Here is a 24,766-nt window from a genome sequence, read left to right on the forward strand (position 1 = left end):
GAAGAAATAATTTAAAAATTCATATGGAAACACCAAAGACCCCGAATAGCCAAAGCAATCCTGAGAAAGAAGAATAAAGTAGGGGGGATCTCACTACCAAACTTCAAGCTCTACTACAAAGCCACAGTAATCAAGACAATTTGGTACTGTCACAAGAACAGAACCACAGACCAGTGGAACAGATTAGAGACTCCATACATGAACCCAAACATATATGGTCAATTAATATACAATGGCGAAATGACAGTCTCTTCAACAGATGGTGCTGGCAAAACTGGACAGCTACATGTAGGAGAATGAAACTGGACCATTGTCTAACCCCATACACAAAAGTAAATTCAAAATGGATCAAAGACCTGAATGTAAGTCATGAAACCATAAAACTCTTAGAAAAAAACATAGGCAAAAACCTTTCAGACATAAACATGAGTGACCTCTTCTTGAACATATCTCCTGTGCAAGGAAAACAACAGCAAAAATGAACAAGTGGGACTATATTAAGCTGAAAAGCTTCTGTACAGCAAAAGACACCATCAATAGAACAAAAAGGAACCCTACAGTATGGGAAAATATATTTGTAAATGACAGATCTGATAAAGGCTTGACGTCCAAAATATATAAAGAGCTCACACGCCTCAACAAACAAAAAACAAATAACCCAATTAAAAAATGGGCAGAGGAACTGAACAGACAGTTCTCTAAAAAAGAAATACAGATGGCCAACAGACACATGAAAAGATGTTCCACATCACTAATTATCAGAGAAATGCAAATTAAAACTACAATGAGATATCACCTCACACCAGTAAGGATGGTTGCCATACAAAAGACAAACAACAACAAATGTTGGCAAGGCTGTGGAGAAAGGGGAAGCCTCCTACACTGCTGGTGGGAATGTAAATTAGTTCAACCATTGTGGAAAGCAGTATGTAGGTTCATCAAAATGCTCAAAACAAACCTACCATTTGACCCAGGAATTCCACTCCTAGGAATTTACCCTAAGAATGCAGCAATCAAGTTTGAGAAAGACAGATGCACCCCTATGTTTATCGCAGCACTATTTACAATAGCCAAGATATGGAAGCAACCTAAATGTCCATCGGTAGATGAATGGATAAAGAAGATGAGGTACATATACACAATGGAATACTACTCAGCCATAAGAAGAGGGAAAATCCTACCATTTGCAGCAACATGGATGGAGCTGGAGGGCATTATGCTCAGTGAAATGAGCCAAGTGGAGAAAGAGAAATACCAACTGATTTCACTCATCTTTGGAGTATAAGAACAAAGGAAAAACTGAAGGAACAAAACAGCAGCGGAATCACAGAACCCAAGAATGGACTAACAGGTACCAAAGGGAAAGGGACTGGGGAGGATGGGTGGGTAGGGAGGGATAAGGGGGGGGGGTGAAGAAGAAAGGGGGTATTAATATTAGCATGCATGGGGTGGGAGGGAGAAAGGGAGGGCTGTACAACACAGAGAAGACAAGTAGTGATTCTACAACATTTTGCTATGCTGATGGACAGTGACTGTAAAGGGGTTTATAGGGAGGACCTGGTATAGGGGAGAGCCTAGTAAACATAATATTCTTCATGTAAGTGTATATTAAAGATAAAAAAAAGAAAGAAAAGGGGGATTACTCCTTGATAGGATAAAACTAACTGTAAATCAACGATTAATGCATGCTTTAAATATCCTTAATTTTGATCACTTAAAGGGTGTCAGATGATCGGCTAGGGAGGTACATTTTTCTGATAATATTCCTTTCTTTTAAAAAAAAAAAGCAGTTCCTGTGTGGTGACCTTCAATGAGTTCTACACAATGATATAAAGGGCATATCAAAGTGAGGGCAAAGGGTCTGTTTGTGTTTATACAGAGGATCAAAGCCTAATTTGGCTACCCAGAAAATGAACTAAGATATGATATCAAGAAGAACTTCCAACATTAGACTCTCTGGAAGAGTCATACCAGAAGATGATCATCAAAAAACCTCAACAAAGATCTAGGCGATGTTGCAGTTGTAGCTGCATCCATCTCACCGGTTCCTGGACTTGCCATTGGAATGAAGAAGGAGATATTTAAGCTGGCCTGTGCATACAGTAAAATGACAAATTTGACTGGATCTATACTGTTGGAACTCAATCAAGAATTAGGAGAAGTGCAAGTTGTAGCGCTCCAAAATCTTACGACTACAGACTATCTACTGTTAAAAATGGGATGTGAACAGTTCCCAGGAATGGGTAGTTTTAATTTGTCTGATTTCTCTCAGACTGTTCAAGTACAGTTGGACAATATGCATCATATCATAGACAAATTTTCACAAATGCCTAGGGTGCCTAACTGGTTTTCTTGGCTTCACTGGAGATGGCTGGTAATTATAGATCTGCTTTGGTTATGTAACTGTATTCCTATTATGTTAAGGTGTGTGCGCAATTTAAATAGTAGTTTAAAACCTATACATGCTTAAGTTACTCTACAAGAAGATATGTCAAAGAAATAATCAATCCTCCCATGTTTTCTTCCATCTGCTACCTCTATAGCTTTTCTTCTTCCTTCCTAATTACAACCCTTAAATAGAATTCATGCCTCATATGGAATTTGCCAAGTATCGTAATTCCTCCAAGTGGTAAAGATACCTCAGGACAAGTGCTGGGCATAGAAGCCACAGGGCATAAATCTGCAAAGAAGTAAAAAGCTAAGCTTTTCAAACAATATGGCTTCTCTCTCACTTACCAACTTTACATCTCCCTGTACGGCCCCGGAAGATGACTGGTTAGCCAGAGACGGGTAAGATTCCTCAAGGGAGGAACAACCTAAGACAGGCACAGTCGCAGGGGGGCCATCAGGTGAGAAAGTGGGGATCAACAGTGGTGAGGCTTAGAACCTCACCCCCCCTGTTCTGAGAGAAATCTTCTGCATCCGTGGATGTTTTAATGCCCTTGTCTAGCTTGGATTAACACATAGTCTACAGGCACACACCTGATCATCTACAATTGCTCTGTTAGAACACTAAACTATGTTTTCTACCTTTATCTTGCATCTACCTACCACTTCAGCATTTTATTATAAATAAAAATAATAATAACAAAGGGAGAAATGTGGGATCCACATATAAATCAAGTATAAAAATCAAATGAATATTCATATTTGACCTGATTGTTTATAGTTCATGATGCGTAATCAAAACCGAAAGTTTCTGTGATGAATGCCCTTGTACTGTTCACCATGTAAGAACTCATTCACTATGTAAGAATTTGTTCACCATGTAAGAACTTGTTCGTTATGCTTCAGAAGATTGGAGACTGACGAGAATTAGGCTTGGGGTGGATTAATGATTGTGCATTGAGCATTGACTCCCCTATACAGAATTTTATTGTTGTTAACAACCATTTGATCAATAAATATGAGAGATGCCCTCTCAAAAAAAAAAAGAAAAGAAAATCTTTCTAGTGGTCCACATAAAACTTGTTAATCTGCACAATGAAATGAAAATTTTTAATCATTTTTAGTATTACTCTATTTAAAAAAACATTTATTTCCACAATGAATTAAATTATTATATTCTAATTTTTGATACTCTTCCTACTACTTTAGCCTATAATGGCCTTTTTTAAATTAGCTGGCATGTGTTTTTCTTCAATTCATAAAAAAAGTCACTCATTCTAATGTTCTGTGATATGTCATTGGTACAGAACCCCTATGACTTTCTTCCCAATTATCTTCCCTTTTAAAAAAAAATGTTTAAGCATTGACATGAAAATTTCCTCTGATGCTTTCTGGAAGGTGAACATTTGGTTCTTTAAAGAGTGATACCTTTGAGGGCTATTTCCCCATAAAGTCAGGCAAGGGGATACATGCAGAAGTGAACAGAGTAAAAGGAGAAAGCCCCTTCATGTCCTGAGTTTTAGGTTGGGATTCTTTCTTTCTTTTTCTTAGTTTTGTTCTTTTTTTGTTTCTTAGATCCCTGGGCTGATATTATATATGCTTTTACAACTTGACAACATGTCTTGAGATCCTCCTATACCAGGACACACGGATCTACACCCTTTAACAGACAGTCATACAATGTGCCTTAGTTTATTAACCATTCCACCACTGACAAATCGTTCATCTAAACCCACTCTAACAGACACAAAACTGCAAGGACTAATTATGTAAATATCTTTATGTTTATATAAATTAACAAAAAAAAATGAAATTTCTGGGATAATTTATTTGATTTTCAAATTTTGATAAAAAATGTCAAACTGAACTCCAAAAGGGCTGTGATTATTTACACAATTACAAGAACATATAATAAAACTGTTTCTCCACTCCTCTGCCAACAATAGATATCATCAACTTTAATTTTTCCAGTCTCAAAGGCAAAAAAATGCCTCTGGGTTTCGCTAAAATTTAGTTTATAAGCCAAATTATAAATAGCAGTTCTCTAGATTGTTACATTTAAAAAAAATAATGAAGCTAGACTATCACAGGCAATATTTAAAATGTACCCCAAAGCCTAGCATTTGGCTCAAATTATAAGATTCCAAGACACCTTTGCAGACAAGTCTTCCCTCTTTATAATCTTTACTATTACAGCCTTTGAAAGGTAACTCAAAACTCATCTCCTCCAGGAAACCTTCCTTGATTAATTCCCTTAAAATCACACATTTTTATTCTTCCTCTACTCTGATTCCTCAACACTGACATATTTATTTTATGTTGACTCTTAAATCTCCCTTTGTATCACCCAATAATGCCAGTAATGTAGAAACACAGGAGGCAATTAACCAACAAAAATGAATGAAGATTTATTAAACATTTATTATATCTAGTTATTCAGTCACTATTTATTGGGTGTTGTACTGTATTTAATAAAACACAATTTGTGAGCTTTTCCAGCTTTGTCTACCCCTCCCACACTGTCCCTCTGGTTGCTTCCTCCATGTAAAGTCCCTGCCCCTCTGCCCCATCTCCTTACACCACTGTCTCAGTCTCCCCCGGTGACGGCTCTGGCTCAGCCTCTGTCTTCAGCACTGCAGAATGAGCTGCAGCAGCTCTGACACCTCGCCCACCCTACAGGGTGTTGTGGAAGCTCGGGCCCCTCCCACCACCTCGAAATTCCCATGAGGCACCTCCCTGTGGGGTATGGGATCAACCTGGCACAAGGGACGTGAAGCCTAAAGGGCTAACCTTGGCCAGTGAGAGACAGGAGACAAGGAGCTACAAGATGGATTCCTTGCCTGTCCTCCCGTGACAGGCTGTGGTGAGGTACAGTGGCTCCGACGCCTGACTGCCAAATGACGATTGCCACAGAGTGACCGGCTGTCTTCCTGAGGAGCCGCGGGCAGCTTGGTACCTGGCTGTCTTGCATCTGACTTGCTTCCCCTGTTCCCGCACTATTGCTGTTCTGGAACTGCACCTCCTTCCGGTGTAAGTTTTGCCTCTGACTGTTTGGTAGAGAACTCAGGCAGAGATGCTACTGCCTCCATAAACACTGCACCCCACATCAGACTAGCCCAGGGAAGGGGGACAAAAGACAGACGGAGGAAACCAATGGTGTCCTTAGCAACCTTACAGTCCAACTGGGGAGGCAAGACAACTACACATGTAACAATAAGTGAAAAAGACAAAACAAAGGGTGGGGAATCTGGAGTGAATGTAACAGAGGGACAAACGGGGCAGAAGTGTGGAGAGTGGGAGCTGTTGCATGGTACTCTGCAGGGGACATACAGTGAGTGCAAAAGGCAGTCCCAGACAAAAGGAAGACCATCAGACCTCCTGGACAGCCAAGGCAAGGGAAGAGGGAGGGGGCATGTCCAGAGGGTGCCCTGGGTAAGGCCCCCAGGGAGGACAGCGGGGCTGCAGCACTGGGTAAGCAGGGGAGAAAGGGCTGAGCACAGAGGAGGGCGGGGTCCCCAGCAGAGGGGCTCAGTGGGGACCAGCAGGACCATCCAGGGTACAGCAGAGGGGTTTTGAACAGGCAGGCATTCCCCATTCTGCATATTCCCATAGGAGATGAGCTATCCATTTCCTCTCTCTAGAGGGTAAAACACACGAATAGCCACACCAGCTGCCCTACTCCCTCCCTCCCGCCTGAGTCCTCAGCATGGAGAGTTTGGAAGAAGAAACTGAGTCTTCCTGGTTAGGAGGGTGAGATGTGCAAAGGAGAAAGAAGGCCCAGGAAGCCCTCGGGGCTGCACCTCTAACAACCTCTCCCATCAGCATTGACTGTAACAGCGCTGGCATTTCTCTTTCTCATCCATCTGGTTTCTGTGTCGGATTTCTCTCAATTGGTGCAAACTGGCAGGTATGGGGAGGACAGGAATATTATTTAATGACTCCCTAAAGCCTCAGGAGGAGATTTAGACCTCAGGAGCATGAGGCAATGAGAAGCATGATAAAAGAGATAATAAATGTTTCTTAATTAAGTGGTTGTCCCACATTCTAATTTCTGCCCCTAAGAAGGAGAGGAGGCTCTGTGGCCTCCATGTGGTTTCTCTCTTGTGGTTCTTACCCTTGAGCGTATTTCACAGTGCCTTTCTCTGGCTGTAATTTCTGCCACGGGGTTTCTTTTTCCTCAGAGACACCGCAAACATTTCAGAAACATTTCATTTGTTTTCTCCCCCTGAGACGAATAACTCTTCCATAACAAAACTGGGCCCACGGGGGCCCACCCCTCTGTACCAGTGTGACCGAGATACTCATCTTCATCTCCCAAGGATCTACAGGAGATTCAAGTGACATATGCACCTTAAATAAAACTGCAAATGCAATTCTAGCAGTAAGACAAGACACACACAAGCCATTTCTTGTAGAGTACCCCAGTGTCTATTTAAATCAGCATTTTACAGATGTTTTGAGGCATTCCCATAAAAGTGACATGGTTGACAATGGTAGATGGAATTGCCTTGGGGGGAGAAAAAAAGGAAACATTAAACCTTAGGCACGTGGCAAAGAAATCTGCCTTATCAGAACTATGCTTTGTCACCATTTCCCTGATCAGAGAGAGGTTTCTACAGCAGCAGGCTGAAAGTTCTGGCCAGAAGGCAATCACCTAGGGATTTTTTTTTCTTTCATTTTTTCATTTCTTTTCATTTTCTTTTCATTTTTTTTCTTTCATTTTCATCTAATTGCCTACTTCTTTGGGAAAGAAACAAATGGTAATGAAAAGGCTTTCTTAATTAGACAGATTACTCCAAGGAAAATCTTGGGTTTTTGTAATATGCTTTTCAAGATTTAGATTTCATGTGTGCGTCATTGAAGGCCTGGGACCGCCAACGAAGCAGAGTGAAACCCATGAAAGGAAAAGGAAACTTGAATGAAGTTTCCAGTCAGTGTCGAGCAGTTGATGCACCCTGTGAGCTGGGGCTGCCATTCATGATGAAGGCGGGTTCCTGCGGGACCCTCAGAGCCCCGTCTCGGGTGTCCCTGCTTCATCAGCCCTGGAAAGAGCTTGAGCCTAAGGACAGTCCCCGCCCATTTCAGCTCCACGCTGCCGTCTCTGCTCAATTAACTGGTGACATTACGAACACACACGTCCCCCAGAGGACATGCCTAGCTTCGTGACATCAGTTTTCAGATGTTGCTGCTGTTGTCACTGCAATTTATTTCTGTTTCCCACCTTCCCTTAAGGAGTAATTGACTGGGCGCCTTGTGAGACTCTGCTTTTGCCCCATAACACACTCCCCACACTTTGATCAAAGACGCTGGTGCTTTAGGGCTACTCTGAGGTACCAGCCAACAGCAGCCTATTATAATTGCTGTTGAGAAAAGAAATAATTTCCTAGTAACTGAGGTAATACTCCAGCAGTTCAGTGGGGAATTCACATCACAACTATCTACAGATTTTTATTTTCATTTATTTTTCTTTTTCTTTTTACTCAGACCTCCAGACCTCCACCCCAAAATCTCTGGGCACCAGACAGGTAGCTCTCTTCTTTTTTTTCTTTCTTTTATAAGTTGCAGAAATGACATTTCTGTATGTATCTAGTTAGGCACCACTAGGTGACAGCCACTCATTGTTTGTCTTTGTGATATTATGGCAGCCCTTCAGCCCAGGAGACTTCCCAAAAATGTGTACACTGAGGGGGCAGCAATTCTCAGCATCTCACAACGAACTGCAACCACAGCCTTTTAGCACGAACGCCGCTGTCACTGTCACTGGGCCAGTGGGCTCCATGCTGATTTCCGCAGAATAACGAGAGCAGGGCCCTCAGGCAGCCACATCCATGGAAGCTACACCTGGGACACACAGAACAGGAAATACATCGCAGTGACCAGGAGAGGTGCAGTCCCCACTCCCCTGACAGCCGAGGTACCAAAAAAACTGCACTGTTTGGTCTTCCCCAGAATTCAAGGCCAGTGCATGAGGACTTGCTGACTTATGTTTCTGAACTAGAGACTCTCCCCAAACAAAAGATATCCATGCTTGCCGGACGCACATGCTCCCAGAGCTTATTTTGAGAAGAAAGACAAGCCCAGTCACAGAATCCATGTGAACAAACTTCTCCGGGGACACCAATGGCTGGTGTGATTTTAGGATGGGAATCTGACTGAAGAGTATGGCAGGCAATAAAGGGGACAAGTGGTGGCAGTCCGAATGGAAGAGGTCAACCCCACAGCCTAAGCCATGATAGCTGCGTTGGCTGGGAGAGGATTTTAACTAGTATACATACATACATCTGGTATATATGTTCACCTTTGTGTATGTACTAAACACCTGAGAGCTTAGAAAGTACACCATCATCCTCATTTTCCACAGCCAATACTTAATGTTCTTGATTTGAAACATTTAACATATTGTTTTAATACTTCGACATTATTATATAACCATGTAGGTCTTTTTCTAGCTTGTTTTCCAGTATGAAAATTTATTCAGCCATGAGCACAGCAGCTTTGGACTAGCACACAAACACTTCCCGGTGACACAGTGGTGAACCAAAACAATTTCTAAATCATTCTGCTCTGATTTTAAAAAATTATTCAGGAGTGAGTCTTCTCTACCCATAACCTCTAAAAATACCTCCCGGCCCTTGTGATCATGAGAGGCACTAATAGGATCTATGTGCACTTAATTGGTTTCACCAAAAAACTGCAGGGTGTCTCCCATGGTTAGTGTTTAGCATATGGATTTTTTTTTCATCCTTCAAGTTATTGGCACGTTTTTTAAGTAAAAGAACTGCCGTCATCCCCATAACTGTTCTTAAAAGATAACATTAGTCATTGTGTTCTCACAATATGCTTCTCACAGCAGTTAATTTCCCCAGGGAGTCCTGTGGATATTTTATTTTCAGATTATCTCCAATTAGCTTCTTCTCTTCATAATCCTGCCCAGCCAGCTCACACTCCCCATTTTCTCCTCCTCCTCTTACATATTTCTCCTCTTCTCAACATATTTCAAGGAAGATGTAGGATTTACATTGCTTATTATTCTACCTCACTATCTGCTCACTCACCTACTTACAAGACATTATCGGTTTTAATGCTCAAAATTCAAATAAAATAAAATAAAACTGTGTGTCTGTCAAACATTGCTCTTCCCTGCCAAGTGCACTCAGCATTCAGTCTCTCTTTTTATGAATCTGGAAGGGTATTTTGGGTCATGTATTAGTTAAAGATGATTGAGATCAATAAGACATGCCTAAGACCAAGAGAAGTCAGAGCTCACTGAGGTGCTCCATTTAAGAGACACCCTCTGCCCCCTGAGAAAGTTTCAGGTCTCCACACCCATGTCAACACCAAAAATTCCTCGGATGAGACAAAACCATCTTATACCAATACAAGAGATATAGCATAAAACAGGGCAGGTAATGATTTAACTTCGTGCTAATGGATTAAAGTTGGATCCTTTATTAACGAAAGATTTGGTATTAGGGTGGGTGTTTCTAGTGGGCATAAGTCCCTCCAGGGGTACCACAGAGGAGAGAAAAGAATGAAAAAGGAGAAGTTGGGGCCAGTGAACAAACTTCACTTCATTTTCCATTTTTATGTATGACAGAACCATCTTTCAGTTATTCAGTAACAAATCAGGAAGTCTGATACTCAAGTATTTATATAAATGCTTTCACTTCATATATATACACATATACATACACACACACACACATATTTCTTTCAACTTGCAGGCAGTTGCATCTAAGAAAGGTATATACTTTTGCAATATCTGTGCAAGATAGAGGAATCTGGGGAACAGAAATGGCCTGAAATGTATTGATCTTATCTTTCATTGGTCTTAGCCAACATTTACTTCCTCCATAAATCATCTAAAATACCTACATCAACAGATATTACTGAAGAGATTCTGCTTTCTAAACACACACAAAATAAATTTTCGCAGACATTTAATGACAGATGAGCATCTCCTTTTTGCAATGCTACTCCTGAGAAGGTCACTCTTTGCTAAAAGGAGAAATAATCTGTGTGTCTTGAATAAATGCAAAGCTCTTAGCAGAATATGAACTGCTGCTTTTTAAAGTATGTAAATATACACAAATTCTTATCTACCTTTCTTGTGGCCACATATTTTAAGGGCATCCTGGAATCCTGGTAGGAGGAGGAGTTCTTCAGCTATCTAGAAAGAAAGGAGAACAATTTCCAATTCTCACATTTCCCACTTCCAACAGTACCTGCAGCCTAACTGCTCATTTTACACTTAGTCCCTGTGCATTTATATTGTGACTTAACTTTGAAGGTATGCATGGTTCCTCTCCCCAACTATTCCATGGTTCTCCTGTCTTTGGTCTCGCTGAATCTCCCACAGCTCAAAGTAGAAACCTAATGTTTCCATACCCTAGAGTCTTCAATACTATAAGAGTCTTTTCATCACATGACACTGTCTCAGAGCTCTCTAAGGAAGCATCTTTCAGAGGGTGTGTGTGAGTGTGTGTGTGTGTGTGTGTGTGTGTGTGTGTGTAAGGGGGGAAGGTGGGGATACAAAGGGAAGAAGCTATTCATGGTAAATATCTCCTAATAGAGTTAAGAACATGTTGGTAGAAGAAAAGTGTCCATTAACTAAGAATTAATGAAAACCCTGACTGTCTGAACTTCATTCCCCCCATACACCCTAAAAGAACAAACACAGGAAAGCAACATACACACAGTTAAGAAGGATTCATTATACCACTACAGTGAGTTCAACATTACAGTAGGTGCTGGGAAAAGAAGATGGTGTGTAAATGTGTGCATATGTGTGTATTAGGTATCATAAAAGAATCATAATTTTGTGTTAGATGGAGTAGAATAAGCTGAAACATCATGAGAGCTATTAGTGTGTGCTAGATTAACTTTCAAAAACTTGTCTTTGACATGTCATACTTACATTTGTCTAAAATACCATAAGCCACTTATTGTTTATGTGCTTTGTAATTATATATTAAGTATTTGTAAGTATTCCATAATATAGACTATTATGTTTTTGTTTATAATACAAAAATATTAATCTTTAAACACTGGAAAATAAATATTATTCAACTTTGTGATAGAACTTCAAAGTTGTGAGCAAAGATTTATCAACCAACAACAAAATATGTCAATAGTTTCTGGTAAGAATGTTTCCATTACTTTAACAGCATTGAGAAGCAAAGAAATATGAAAAAATATATAGAGAAAAAAGAACACAGTTATAGAATTTATTAGAAAACCTAAATCTTCTTAATGAGAAATATAATCAAAACCTACCAACACTGGGTTTTTTGTAGATGAACTGAGAAAGAACAAGAAAGCATTTTGAAAATGGAAAATCATTTTCAAGAAGTAGGAATTAGAATTACTGCTATTATTGTCATTTTAGTTATAAAACTACTTGAAAAAAAGCAGAACACAAAATTAACATACAATATAACCTCAATTCCATTTAGTTTTGATTTAAGTAAAAGAGGTACCATTCCCTCTACATTTCATATTGGGAACTGAAGTGATTCAACCTACATCTCTAGGAAAATCAATGGGGTAGTAACCACTGACAGAGAAAATCGTTTTGTCCTTCAGTCATTTTGCTTTCTGATCAATGTGCACAGCTTATATTGAGAACTCCGTGGTTTTTGCTACTGTTTGGATCTTGAGAGTTGACAGAGCTTTCTGCTCTGCCCTGTGGAGGTTAATGACTTACTCAATCATGTTGTCTAACAAGAGGAGAAAGATCTGACTGACACAGAGCAGCGGCCTGTCCACAGGGCTCAGAGGATGTTTCTGACATGGCATAGGAAGTGGCCCAGCAGTAAGCAAGGTCTGGGGGAAGTGGGGCTGCCAGACTCCTCAGCCACAACATGACTTCCACAGATACAACCCTTTCGGGGGACCACTGCACAAGGTCTAGGTCAGAGGAATGTTTCACTGAGCCTATAGGCTCAGAGAATGTTTCTCCCTTCTAGGCCTCTCTATTCCGAGCTGTACCACCAACCACACAGGCTTCAAATGCTATGTCCCATCCTAAAGGAAGTGCTTCAAATCAATCACGTCTCAACATAATGTTCTAAGCTCGAGATCCTTTGTCACTTATAGTTAATGTTTGTTTGGCGCTGTATGCAGGTGCTGCCATAAGCACTTTACATGCATTGTCTTATCTATGAACAGCTTGAGAGATGGCGCTAACACTATCCCCATTTCTACAGGTTAAAAAGCCAAGGCTGTAATTTGCTTAGTATCACCTGACCAATAAGTGGCTGAGCTTGGGGTCTAGACCAGGCTTGTATGCCTCTGGCCCAAACTCTTTTGTGTATTGATTGATTTAAAATTTACTGAGAAGCAGAGCATGTACACATCAGCCAGCTCTGACACAAATATACTTAGATTGAAAGATACAGATAATCCTTGACATAAAAATACATTTTAACGTATAACTGAGTCTCTCCATCCAAAAAAAAAAAAAAAAGGACAACAGAGAGTCGAGGATAAAAGTGAATCTATAGACCCATAAATAAAGTCTTATCAGGCACAGCACTGGTCACTGAGAAGGAGCTCACTAAAAGTTCACTGAACACAGAACAATATTTTCATATTCAAAATACATCAGAGAAGTCAGGAAAGATCACCTGAATAAAGTCATGACTCTCAAAAGGGGAGCAAGTCAGCCATGTTCTGCAGTGAAAGAGCTCCCATTTCCTACCCACCCCAGCCCCTCCCCACCTGGTTTCAGGGGAGTGATCCTCCCATTTCAGCCCCTGGCTCCCCAAGGCTTAGTCACCAGCAGCCAGGAGAAAAGGCCACTGGGGAGGCTGAGTGCTGGGGACAGCATCTTGCCTCCTGCCCCGGGAAGCAGAACAGGATGTGAGATAGAATATAAGACAGGAGTTTCCTCTGGGTGCAAGTGTGCAGATACACTTGGGATAGGAAGTCCACTGAGGTGGTGACGTCCTTAAGCAGGGCAGAGAGGATGGGATGCTCGTTGCATCATTCCTCATCTTGTTGTACATGTGAGATGATGACATGTATATGTGATCTGATGGGCAGAGGTAACTGCAGGAAGCAAGGAATTTATGGTGAGTCAGAGGGATTTAAATTAACGTCTAAGACAGAAGAGAGGTTAGAAGAAAGAGAAAGTAAGAAACAAAGTCATTGGTGGAGTGGGCAGGGAGGGAGGCTGAAGCAAGAACACAGGCCCTCAGGAGAAATCTCAACAAAAGTGGGGAAAACCACTGGAGTCAGAGGGGAAAGAAGGATATGAAGACATACAAAAGAGGAGATTGTGAGCAAATGATGCGATAAAAATGAAAGGTAATTTCTACTGTGACTGTATGCTATGGGCTTGCTCAGAAAGGAACTGCAGAAGTGGGAACATGGATACTTTGAGTGATGAGGTTCCAAAAACATCTAGTGGCATGTCAGCCATTGCATAAGAGGCAATATTCCCCATAACAGAGTTATCACTTTAAGCTCTGAACCAGTTTTGGTGGAAATCTTGCTAACACACAGCCTTCTTAAACAGAATTTAAGTTTTCCTCTATGACTCAGGGTCATCAGTGACATACACAGGGGCCACTGCTGTAGGAGGGCAGGAGCTCCCTTCTTTAACGAGAAAGGCTGGGAAATACAGAGAATGAATACCATTAGCTATAGGAAGCTGAGTAAATGGTGTACGTAGACATCAGAGTGTAGAAATCCCCTTTCTGGAAGCTGATCTTCAAGTTTTCCCCAACTAAACAACAACAAGTCTCACCTCTCACCTCTAAGGTGCTGCTGTCACCACCTCTTCTGCACATGCTTTTCCCTCCTCTCCAAGAGGACAGAAGCCATGACACGGACCCCAAATGTGTCCCTGGGGCAGCTGTGCTGACACCAGTCCAGTGCCTCTGCAAACCAATCAGTCTTAGATCCACGCACTCGTGAAAGAAAAGAGCATGACACTTCCACGGCCACAGATCTTGGGACCCTAGTTTAGCCCAGTGTTGACTGACAGGAGCAAGTGCATCTCATGGTCCCACCAGGAATGGAGCATGAGAGAGAGTTGGGGAGAAGGGAATGAGCTAGAAATTACCACCTCAGCCCTCCCTGGGCTTCCCCGGGAAATAGCAGAGAAAGCAGCCGTTCAGTCCACTGAGAATGAGGAGGTATTGGAAATACTGGATGTGCTGCGGCTTCCTGGAAGCTCTGCAGAGAGGGAAGTCAGTCAGATGTACAGCTGGCATCTCCAACTGAGAACAATGGCATGTCTACTAATCACTGGAATGAAGGGCTGGGAAGCCTGTTGGGCGCAAAACAAAGATGTGTGGAAGCATAATAGGCTCTCTACATAGTACATTAAAACCCATCATTTTCAGGCATCTTAGTTTTTGTCTGCAGGGTCTACACTATTATTCCAGATTTTAAAAATTGAATGTAGAGTAATATTATCTGTAGCTAGTGGCCAATGGTTCTCAAAGTTGCCAAAGTAAATAGTCATTTCAGTGAAAGTGAACATGATTTATTCTAACATGAAAATATCAGGGGAATAAGGAGATACGATACTGGAAATTGATCCTTCATTGAAACATGTATAATTATTAAATCTCAAAATTGTATACTATCATTGAGCAGTAGGATGACTATAAATCTAGCATACATACTACATTAGCATTTTGTTTTGTTTCACACACTTTCACCCACAGCCTTTCTCAATCAGGGCTCCACTTAATTCTGCAAGAAGTGAGCCCTACAGAAAATGATTTGCAGGATTATTTTCTCAAGAAAGGTACATAGCTAGTGCATAGATGGTAGCACTCCCTGAATGCCCTGAGACATTAGGGTTTGATGGAGTCCATGAAGCCCCCCAAATTCCATGGAAATTTTTTGTAAGGATGTCCCCATGAGCACTTTTCTGGGGGTGAGGGGTCATAGCTTTCACTAGATTCTAAAAACGACCATGGCCCAAATGGTTAAGAACCACTATACTATAATATTTGTAAGAAATATTAGTAAGAAAGAATAAACATATTAGAAATATGATGCCTAGAGAATAGTTCGGAGAAGAGAATCAGTAAAAGGTAAAGTTTTATTTTCCCAGTGCTTATTTCACATGTCTGTCTAAATCCATTTCTGGTTAGTTTTTCTACATACATCTGGTGATTAAGACCCCTAACACAGCTCTAAACCCTGAAATTCCTCTCCTATGACAATGAAAAGTGGGAATCTAACCCTGGAAGAGGTGACACATGTGTACTGTTTTAAAAATACTTAAAAAAGTGCCAGTTTTACTTGTGGTGGTTTGGTGAGGCTTTTGGTTTTAAACTAGTGTGTTTATTATCCTCACCATCTACTAAGTGAGCCTGTCAAGATGTATAAACGTATCATAGCAGCTTTAAGGCCTCAAGTAATTGCCCCAGATTTTATAGTTCTTAGATGTATTTAAAACATACACTCAATGGGGGAGTCTAGTAACCATAATGTTGCTCATGTAATTGTACATTAATGATACCAAAATAACAAAAAACATACACTCTTCCCCTAATGATCAGATTAAAATTTGAGGTTATAAAATAAATACAAAATAGTAGCCACCCAAATACAAACAGAAAAAGAACTGTCACGTCAGTGTCTGACTCCACTGACCATTTTGCCAGTCATGGGCGGGCCTTATCACCCTGACAGGTGAAATAAACTGTTGCCGCTGCTGATTATCTAAGCGTGTCATAAGCACAACTGGGTGGACAGTAGGCCAGACCTCATAGACAAATGCAATTACTGAGTAAGGCCTCAGCTTCTGGCAGAATGAGGACAGCAAAGCCAGCCCTGTGTTCCCAGCAGCACTGCTGCCCCCACTGTTCTTTAGGATCTAGCTCAGGAGGCCAAACTGTTGTCTTCTTTATTTGTGATGAAAATGGTGAGTCGTCTACCACACAAGGATGACACCAACACATTAATCATTTTCGAGTGAATCCAAATCTTCACCTGAGGATGGTGAATGAGACCAGGTGTCTCCAAAGCAGGGCTGATCATGTCTGTCCAGCCAAACAGATAGGTGCATCCCTGTCATCAGACCTCGACATAAGCAGAATGTGATCACACATCTAAGTTTATGTTCATTTATGAGCTGAGGCTGCATACCATTTCCTATTTTATATTATCTCATGAATATGAGAGAGTATCTCCCTCAACTCCAGATGCCACCTGTGGACAAGGGAATGTATCTTAGTCATTGCTATGCCCTAGGCACAAGGCTTAAACAGAGTGAGCATGTGATACCTTTTCCTCTTTAATTGTATGACATATTTAACCAAACGCCTTTACATTAGTAGAACTTTGAACTGCATGGTGCCCACATGGAAGGATTATTTCACCCTGTCCAGATGAAGCCTGCACCATTTCTCCATTTCTAAGGAAAAGCTTCATTCAGGGTAGGGCTGACACCCCTCTGCCTATAAAACAAGAGGCCCATGAAAGGGGTGCAATACCAGCTATGTTGATCAGACGAGGCCCTGAATGCTTTTCCCCATCAGCAGATTAAGGCCACCTGTCATTTCATCTGAACAAAAGACACTCACATAAGTTTGATCAAAACATGAAATTACTGCCATAACCCAAAATAAGTACTTTTGTGTTCTTTGTTGTTTTATAAGTACCTTTACTTCAAAACCCACAAATATTTATGAGGGAACAGACAATGTGCAAAACACTATGGGACAGTCAAATTCCATGTGGCTCCTGCTTGCATATGGCAGTTTTGCCTTTCTTGTGGAATTCCCACTCTCTAGCCTCTTTACTCCAAATCCTAGGGCACCTCCTGCCCTGTCTACATTTCTTTTTCTTCCAGGAGCCTTCTCCAACCATTGGCACCTCCAGGGATTACTCCCTACCCTCAAGACCACTGAGCTATAGATCTACTGCAGGACCTAGCACATCATTAAAGAACAATGCAGGCTCCTGTAATTGTTTCAGGGGAACTAGTCCTCTCTCCTCAATGAGATGAGTTCCTAGAAGGCAAATACACCCTGTGCCTTCCACAAGGCAGCTCTAATGGATAAATAACAGATAAACTGTCTTAGCTATGTTTGTATGGACAAAGAAATCTGTCTGGATCAGTGGTTCTCAAACTTGAGGTTGCATCAGAGTCAGCTGCAGAGTTTGATTAGCACGTGTGGCTCCCTCCCCTTTCTCTCCTCCCCTCTAACCACCCCAGAGTTTCTGAGTAAGACTGGGCTGGAGGATGTGCATGTCTAACAAGTCCCCAGGTGCTGCCAATGGTGGACCCGCTGCCACACTTTGAGAACTACTGGTATGGTTCACCCACTTGAGCAGCAAATTCTAACTAGCAGAAGGAAGGCAGCATGAAATACTGGGGGAGACACAGGTCAGGAGCCAGAACTGGCTTCGTGGCTTGTTCTGTTACTAGCCACTGTCTGGCCTTGGCAAGTTCATGGTTTTAGTTTACCGTCTCATCTGTAAAATTCAGATAAGAGTGCTTACTTAGCCCATTGCTTGGGATGAATGGAGAATAATGAGAGACAAAAATATATGAAGCAAATTGTAAAGTAAGTTACTTTACAAGTGAACCTGGCACTTAACCAGGCAGTCAGGAAATACATGTTGCATTTAATAAGTACTGGGCCTGAGATTTCAATTCCTTGTCAAGTGACTTGAGGTAGGGACTTACTTTGTTCTTCAGTATAACTGCACTAGTTGGAAAAGTTTCATGGGCGCTACTCATTGTAAGTAGCACCGATTTTACCTTTGAGAGAAAGAGATAAAGTTATTTATGGTTACCATGCTCACTCCACTCTAAATGTCTGAAGTCCACCGTATTTTCTGCATATATACATATAAGTGTTTCCAAAAAGGAGATCAGAACCTTGGAATCCTTACACAGAAATAGATGGCCACTAATACAAAAAGCCTGCCAATTCTTTGTCCAGAAAGAAATTATTAGCTGGCAATGAATGTGATTCTTTTAAAATAAACAAGCCTGAGAAATCCTACAAAATATATCTGACCTTGCTCTAGATTTACTGTGCTTAACTATTCTACTGCCACATCTCATCTTATTTGAATTGATGATCATCAATCAAATTTTAAGATTCCCGTGTGGTCTCACACTCTGCAAATTAGGAAAATGATATATCTACTTTACCACTGAGTTAAGATCCATGACCTTCTGAAGTATGTCTAATAAAAAGGGGTCATGGGTCATTAATGACAAATGGGCTTTGTGATGGATGTCTATAATCAGACAAAGGACAAGATAAACAAGAAGAAAAACACTTTAAAACTTCGCAGAAATGGAAAGGATATAAAATCTAGGTATAGCAGACATTAATAGCCCTATACTATTATACATACAAAAACACCATTCACAATTTCTCTACATACCACTGAGAAAAAGAAAAGTGGTCTTTAAAAATATTTTGGCTAAACTTAAAATATCATTGGAATTGTAAAAATTGGTGGAACAGCCTGCATCAGTCCTGCCTAAATATATTAGTAAAAGTATATAAATGTTTGCTCTTTTGACTTCTTCGTTTTCTCTGTGACACATATTTAATATCCTAATGAAAAGAAAAAGCATGTGGGCCAACCTGCTATCCTAAGAGGTAGAGAACCAGGGCTTTGCACATGTGACCCTGTGGCTTGTGAAAAGGTCACATGTTCTTTCCAACAAACTCATAAAGGCTGCAAATCAAAAGATGCTGAGATCCTTGGGCAAAGGAAGATAGAGGAAGAGAGTGGGGAAGGGAAATGGAAAAGGGAACAGAACCACACAGGATGATCATTACACACAAGGATAGTCTCCACAGACAGGGTCACCCCTCTGTGGGCACGTCTGTGATACACCAAAAACAACAGCTTTTACAGAAGTTTCCCACGATATCAAGGTAAACAATTTTATGTGATCTTCAACAAGCATGTGTAAAATACCTATACAGAACTCCGCTCCTTTCAGACGTTGGACTTCTCATGCTCCTCCTTTCTCATCCATCTCACTTCATCCACACACTTTTCAGTTCCTTTTTCATTGGCAAAAGAAGAGCAGGACCTCTTGACAGGCTGGCAGAATTTGTGCTAATCTTTTTCTGTCTTTTACAATAATTCTTGGCAAAGACCAAGTGTAAGAAGGAAAACTGGAATTTTGACCTAAGATTTTTTAGTTTTTTGAAAGAGGGATTCCAAGGAATATCAGGGATTACTACACAGCCCAGCTCTTCAGACTGTAAAGAGGAAAGCTGGTGGCTTCACACCAGCTTTTCTCTTTTTTTGTTCAGAGGGCCTAGTGAAATATGTATTGTTATAGGTGCTCAATTAATTTTAGTTTTAAAATCTCCCCCAACCCCAGGGAGACAATGTGAAGGAGGCCCCTCTTTAACCTGTTTTTCATATACACACTTCCCACAGAGCAGATAGACCTGAGTTCATTTTTACTTCCCCTTGTTGCAGACCTTTTACACCTCTCTCAGCTAAAGATGGTATAAATACTTAAGTTGTAAACAATCCAAGATGACACTCTGGTTTCACAGGTGCCCGCCATGCATAGATAAGTTCCTCAGTGGCATACACACTGACTTTTCCATTTCTCATTCAACAGATATTTAATAGGTACCTAATGTGTATGGGGTACTATGTGCTTGGGGTGAACAATATCTGGCCTTGTGAAACTTAAATTTCTACTAGGGGGGGGACAGATTAAATTGTGTAGTATTTCAAAGGTGGTAAGTACATGAAAAGTGAAAAAACTAAGCAATTAGAGGCAATCAGAAGTAATGGGTGGGGAATTGCAATTTAAATAGGGTGACAAGGTTAGCCTCATTAAAAGGGAACGTATGAACAAAAACAGGATAGAGGTGATGGAATGCACATGTTAAACCCAGGGAAAAGAAGATTCTAGGTCTAGGACATAGCCAATGAAAAAGCCTAAGGCAGCTGAAATGCCTGGAGAATCTTGCTTGCACTCTGAGCAGAATGGGTTTCTGTTAGAGGTGACATGATCTGATTTTTAAGATCCTTGTGTGTGCTTATGTTGAGAATAAAATGTAGCAGGCAAGGAAGGAACTTGAATAGGAAGAGGCTTTTGCAGTGATCCAGACAGTGGTTTGATCCTGGGTAGAGCTGGTGGTGGTGGTAAGTGACTGGATTTGGGACATATTTAGAAGGGAGAACAGACAGGATTTCCTCTCAGGTTAGGTGTGGAGTATGGAAGAAAGGAAGGACTCAAGGGTAACTTCAAGGATTTGGCTTTGGCAACTAGAAGGATGGACTGAGATGAAGCAAGTCTGGGCTTGGGAGAAGAGCTGATTGGTTTAGGTATGAAGCACTTCTTTTTTTATGTCTTTCTAGTGCCTAGGACATAAGTGAATACAATGGTTTGACATCCAAAACACTGGTATGTAAATCTACGACAACAGGTCATTGACCTTATTCTAGTGTCATATGGCGGGAAACTAAAGAACATTTGCTGAATGACTGTGGTGGGCTGAATGATGCTCCCTGGAAGATGTCCTCGGTCTAATCCCTGGAACTTGGAACTCTGTGTACTTATGTGGAAAAAGGTCTTTTTCAGATGTATTCAATTAAGGATCTTGAGATGGAGAGAGTATCCTGGAAGATCTGGGTAGACTCAACACAATCACAAGGTTCCTCAGAAGAAGGTAAGAGTGTCCGAGCCAGTGGGAGAGAGCTCTGAGGACAGCGCACCGCTGGCTTTGATAGAGGAGGAAGAGGGTCCTGAGCCGAGGCCTGTGGGCAGCCTGCAGACGCTGGGGAAGGCAAGGAGAAAGGCTCCACTAGAGCGTGCAGAAGGAACACAGCCCTGCTGACCCCTGGATTTTAGGACTTTTGACCTCCAGGGCTATAAGGTAACACATCTGCATTGTTTTAAGCCACCAAGGTTGTGGTAATTTGTGAGAGCAGCCATAGGACACTAATACAGTGAGCAAATAAATCCTCAAGTACATAGGAACTGAGGCCATTTTATTCATTGTTGTTTCCCCAGCTCTCCACAGTGCCAAGGGGAGGTAGGTAACCAGTGCGTATCTGTTGGGTTCATTTTAATTTGTTGATGATGCGACTCACATTCCCACCTCTATGCCTTTGACATGCTGGTCCTTCTGCCTCATAGGCCATTTCACCCCCTTCAGTCTGGCAAACTTCTCATTTTCCAAGAGCCAGATCAAACCCCACTGTCTCTGTGAGGAAAAACAGCCTTCCCAGGCAGAGCCAGTCAGGGCCGCCTCAGTTCTCCAGGGGTGTTTTGCAGCTGCGGAAGCTCTTCCCCAGCCCTGCTGTCCTGGAAGGCCGTGCCTGCTGCTTCCTCCCTCCCCTACACTGGGAATCCCCAAGACCCAGCTCCGCCCACTGGGTGTCTCCCGGTGTTCTCATGGGGATAATGCGTCCTGGCATGCACCATGGCCCCGAAATGCACAGATAAAGAAACAGCACTAATGTTTGCCACTGCTTTTCACTTTTTCAAGGCACTCTGACTTCTTATCTCATTTTGTCTCAATAATAACCCTGGTAAGAGAGGGCAGCATTGTTTCTGTCAATGGGCAACATGCTTGACTTGCCCAAGGTCATGTTATTCATGGCGGACTGAACCCCCGCAAGAGCCTCCTGACTCTTCGCCCAGTGCTCTTTCCACCGAGTCGTGCTACTTCCACCGCCACAGGCCCCGACTGGGCTGCCAACATAAGCACTCCCTTTGTTATGTCTGTATTGTGTTGGGAAAACTCAGACCTTGTGTGACACTGTGGCCAAAGGCTGCAGCAGCTCCTCAAAAATTGACTATTGTCTTTAGGTTTGATCATGACTCATAATTCCTGTCAAAAGAAGAACCTACGAAAGTAGCGTTAAATTTGCAGGATTAGAAAACATCCAGAACTCAAATCTGGGGCAAGGTACTATCACCAAATGTTAGTTTTCAAAGACCTGTTCAGGGCCATCCAGGCCTAATCAAGAGGTGGAGAGGTAAAGGGAGCTTCGCTTTAGTGGGTTGAGCTGATTCACCTACCAGGCTCTTTGTTGACTAAACTGGCAATTTTGGAATTCGCTGCTTGCTGCAAATTTTGGCAGGTGGTTACCAAGGGAGTGGAGGATATAGGCAAGAGGGGGTGCTGCTAAGAAAGGTGCTCAGAATTCCAGCAGATAGCTGCTGGTCTCATTGCTAGAACTGTGTTGAACACTGTTTTGCATTTGTTGGTTTTATAGCATGTTTACTGCCTCAGCTACTAATCTTTGTCTCATGCCCACTAAGTTGGCTTTCCTACAAACTTTGAAACAGAATAAGAAACACACTCTTTCTATGCACTCCAGCAACTGTGCTCCTCGATGTTTGCCCAAAGTTGGAAACTTATGTCCATGCAAAACCTACACACAGATGTTTACAGCAGCTTAATTCATATTTGCCAAAACTTGGAAAGCAACCAAGATGTCTTTCTGTAGGTGAAGGATAAATAAACTCTGATACATCCAGACAATGGAATATTATTCAGTGCTAAAAAGAAATAGGTTTTTAAGCCATGAAAAGACATGGAGGAAATTTAAATGCATATTACTAAGTGAGAGAAGCCAATCTGAAGAGACTATACACTGTGTGATTCCAACTGTAGGGCAATATAGAAAAGGCAAACGAACAGAGACAATGAAAAGGTCAGTGGTTGTGGGGATGGGGATGAATAAGCCGAACATGGGATTTTTAGGGCAGTGGAAATACTCTGAATGATGTTATAATGATGGATACGTGTCAGGATTTTCTTAGGATGCACACTGGTAGTCCAGACATGCTGTTTCTTAGGCTTTAGAAATGCATCAGAGTGCTCAGGAAATGAGATAACTGGTAAGTTCAATGTTGTTTATTATTTGGAGGAGGGTAAATGGGTTGTTATACGTTAGCACTTGATCTGGGACCTGCTGCTCTAATCCACGTTCACTTGTGGGGAGGTTTTATTGCAGTGGCATCTAAGCAGCCTCAGTCAGTCACATTTATTGACTGTCTAGTCACAGAGATACTATAATTCTCTTCTAAATTTGACTATCCATGGAGATAGCCAGTTCTAACATTTGTACAAACCCACAGAATGTACAATACCTAGAGTGAGCCCAAAGGTAAACTATGAACTCTGGGTGATTATGTGTCAAAGTAGGTTCACCTTTGGTAAAGAAAAAAAAATGTACCATTTTGATGAGTGATGGATAATGGGGGAAGCAATGCATGTGGGGGGGACAGAGGACATATGGGAACTCTCAGCAGCTCCCTCTCAATTTTGTTGTAAACCTAAAACTGCTCTAAAAAGTTGTCTTTGAAAAAAAGAATAAAGAACAAAAAAAAAAAGTTTAATGGGCATTGATCCTTTAATATGGATTAAAATGACAATTACTGGCTGTGACCACTGAATCTTCAGAAAAAACAGTAGAATCCTTTAAGTTATGCCAAATGATATCCTTCTTCTTGTTCAGAGAGCTGATATAACAAGTCTACCCATGTCCAGCAAACAGGAAGCATATGGTAAGACATATCTTTGCACCAGCACTAAGTAGCCAATTAGAAAAATGGAGGATTCTCAACGTTATCAAAACCCAAGGAACAACTGGATGAATATTTTAGGACTATTTCCACTATTTAATGTGCACAACGAAGGGGAAATAAAAGTCATCTCTCAGATTGCAATAGACATGAAGAGAAAAGAAAAACTAGAATCTCTTCATATTGTGTTTAGGTCTAGAAATAAAATAACAAAAATTAAATTAATATTAGTGAGAATATATAATAATAATAAAATAATTTTAACCAAATCTCTCTTGAAATACCCACAAGCAGGCCCACTCCTACCTTGGGGCAAAAGTACAAATGGAAGCTCCCTTCTCTTCCTATCCCATTTCAGTCCTGCACCGTGTGAGAGGCCTTACACTCCTGTGTATAGAATCCCAGCTTGCAGGTCCAAGGCTCACCTTCCAAACCCACCCCCATCTGCTGCCTGCCATGCATGTACACACGGCTGCCTCCCAGCTACTCCTTGGGCCTATGGGTACCACACCTGCAGCACTCAGTCCTCAGAAGCCCATGTGGGTCTTAGACAGAGGTTCTAGCTCTTTGGACATGGAATCCTAGGCTCTCTGGTACCTGGGGTGCAGTGTAGAACCTTGCTACTCAGTGTACAGCCTGGGGACCAGCAGCATGATCATCATCTGATGATGCTTATTAGAACTGCAGCATCTTAGGTCCCGCTCTAGACCTGTTGAATCTGAGGGATTTTCATAAGATCCCCAGGTGATTCAGGTACACAGTATAGTTTGAGAAGTAAAGTAGATGTCCATTTGACCTCTGGATCTCTCATCCCTTGCAGAACAGCCAGACTCAAGAAGAAGCAAAAGCAGAGCCCACTAGCCA

General features: G+C 41.5%; 1 protein-coding gene across 18 annotated transcripts in view; it reads right to left on the reverse strand.

Moving 5' to 3' along the window:
• Positions 1–24,766, reverse strand: part of NRCAM (neuronal cell adhesion molecule) — a 273,084-nt gene that overhangs the window by 226,435 nt on the left and 21,883 nt on the right. The window contains exon 2 of one of the 18 annotated variants that reach the window (XM_073239044.1): positions 10,492–10,558. The exons of the other annotated variants lie outside the window; for them this stretch is intronic. The gene's annotated coding sequence lies outside the window, so the exon portion shown is untranslated. The remainder of the gene's footprint in view (positions 1–10,491; positions 10,559–24,766) is intronic. 18 annotated transcript variants of the gene reach the window in all.

Source organism: Manis javanica, chromosome 6, assembly GCF_040802235.1.
Source record: "Manis javanica isolate MJ-LG chromosome 6, MJ_LKY, whole genome shotgun sequence".
Lineage (NCBI taxonomy): Eukaryota > Metazoa > Chordata > Mammalia > Pholidota > Manidae > Manis > Manis javanica.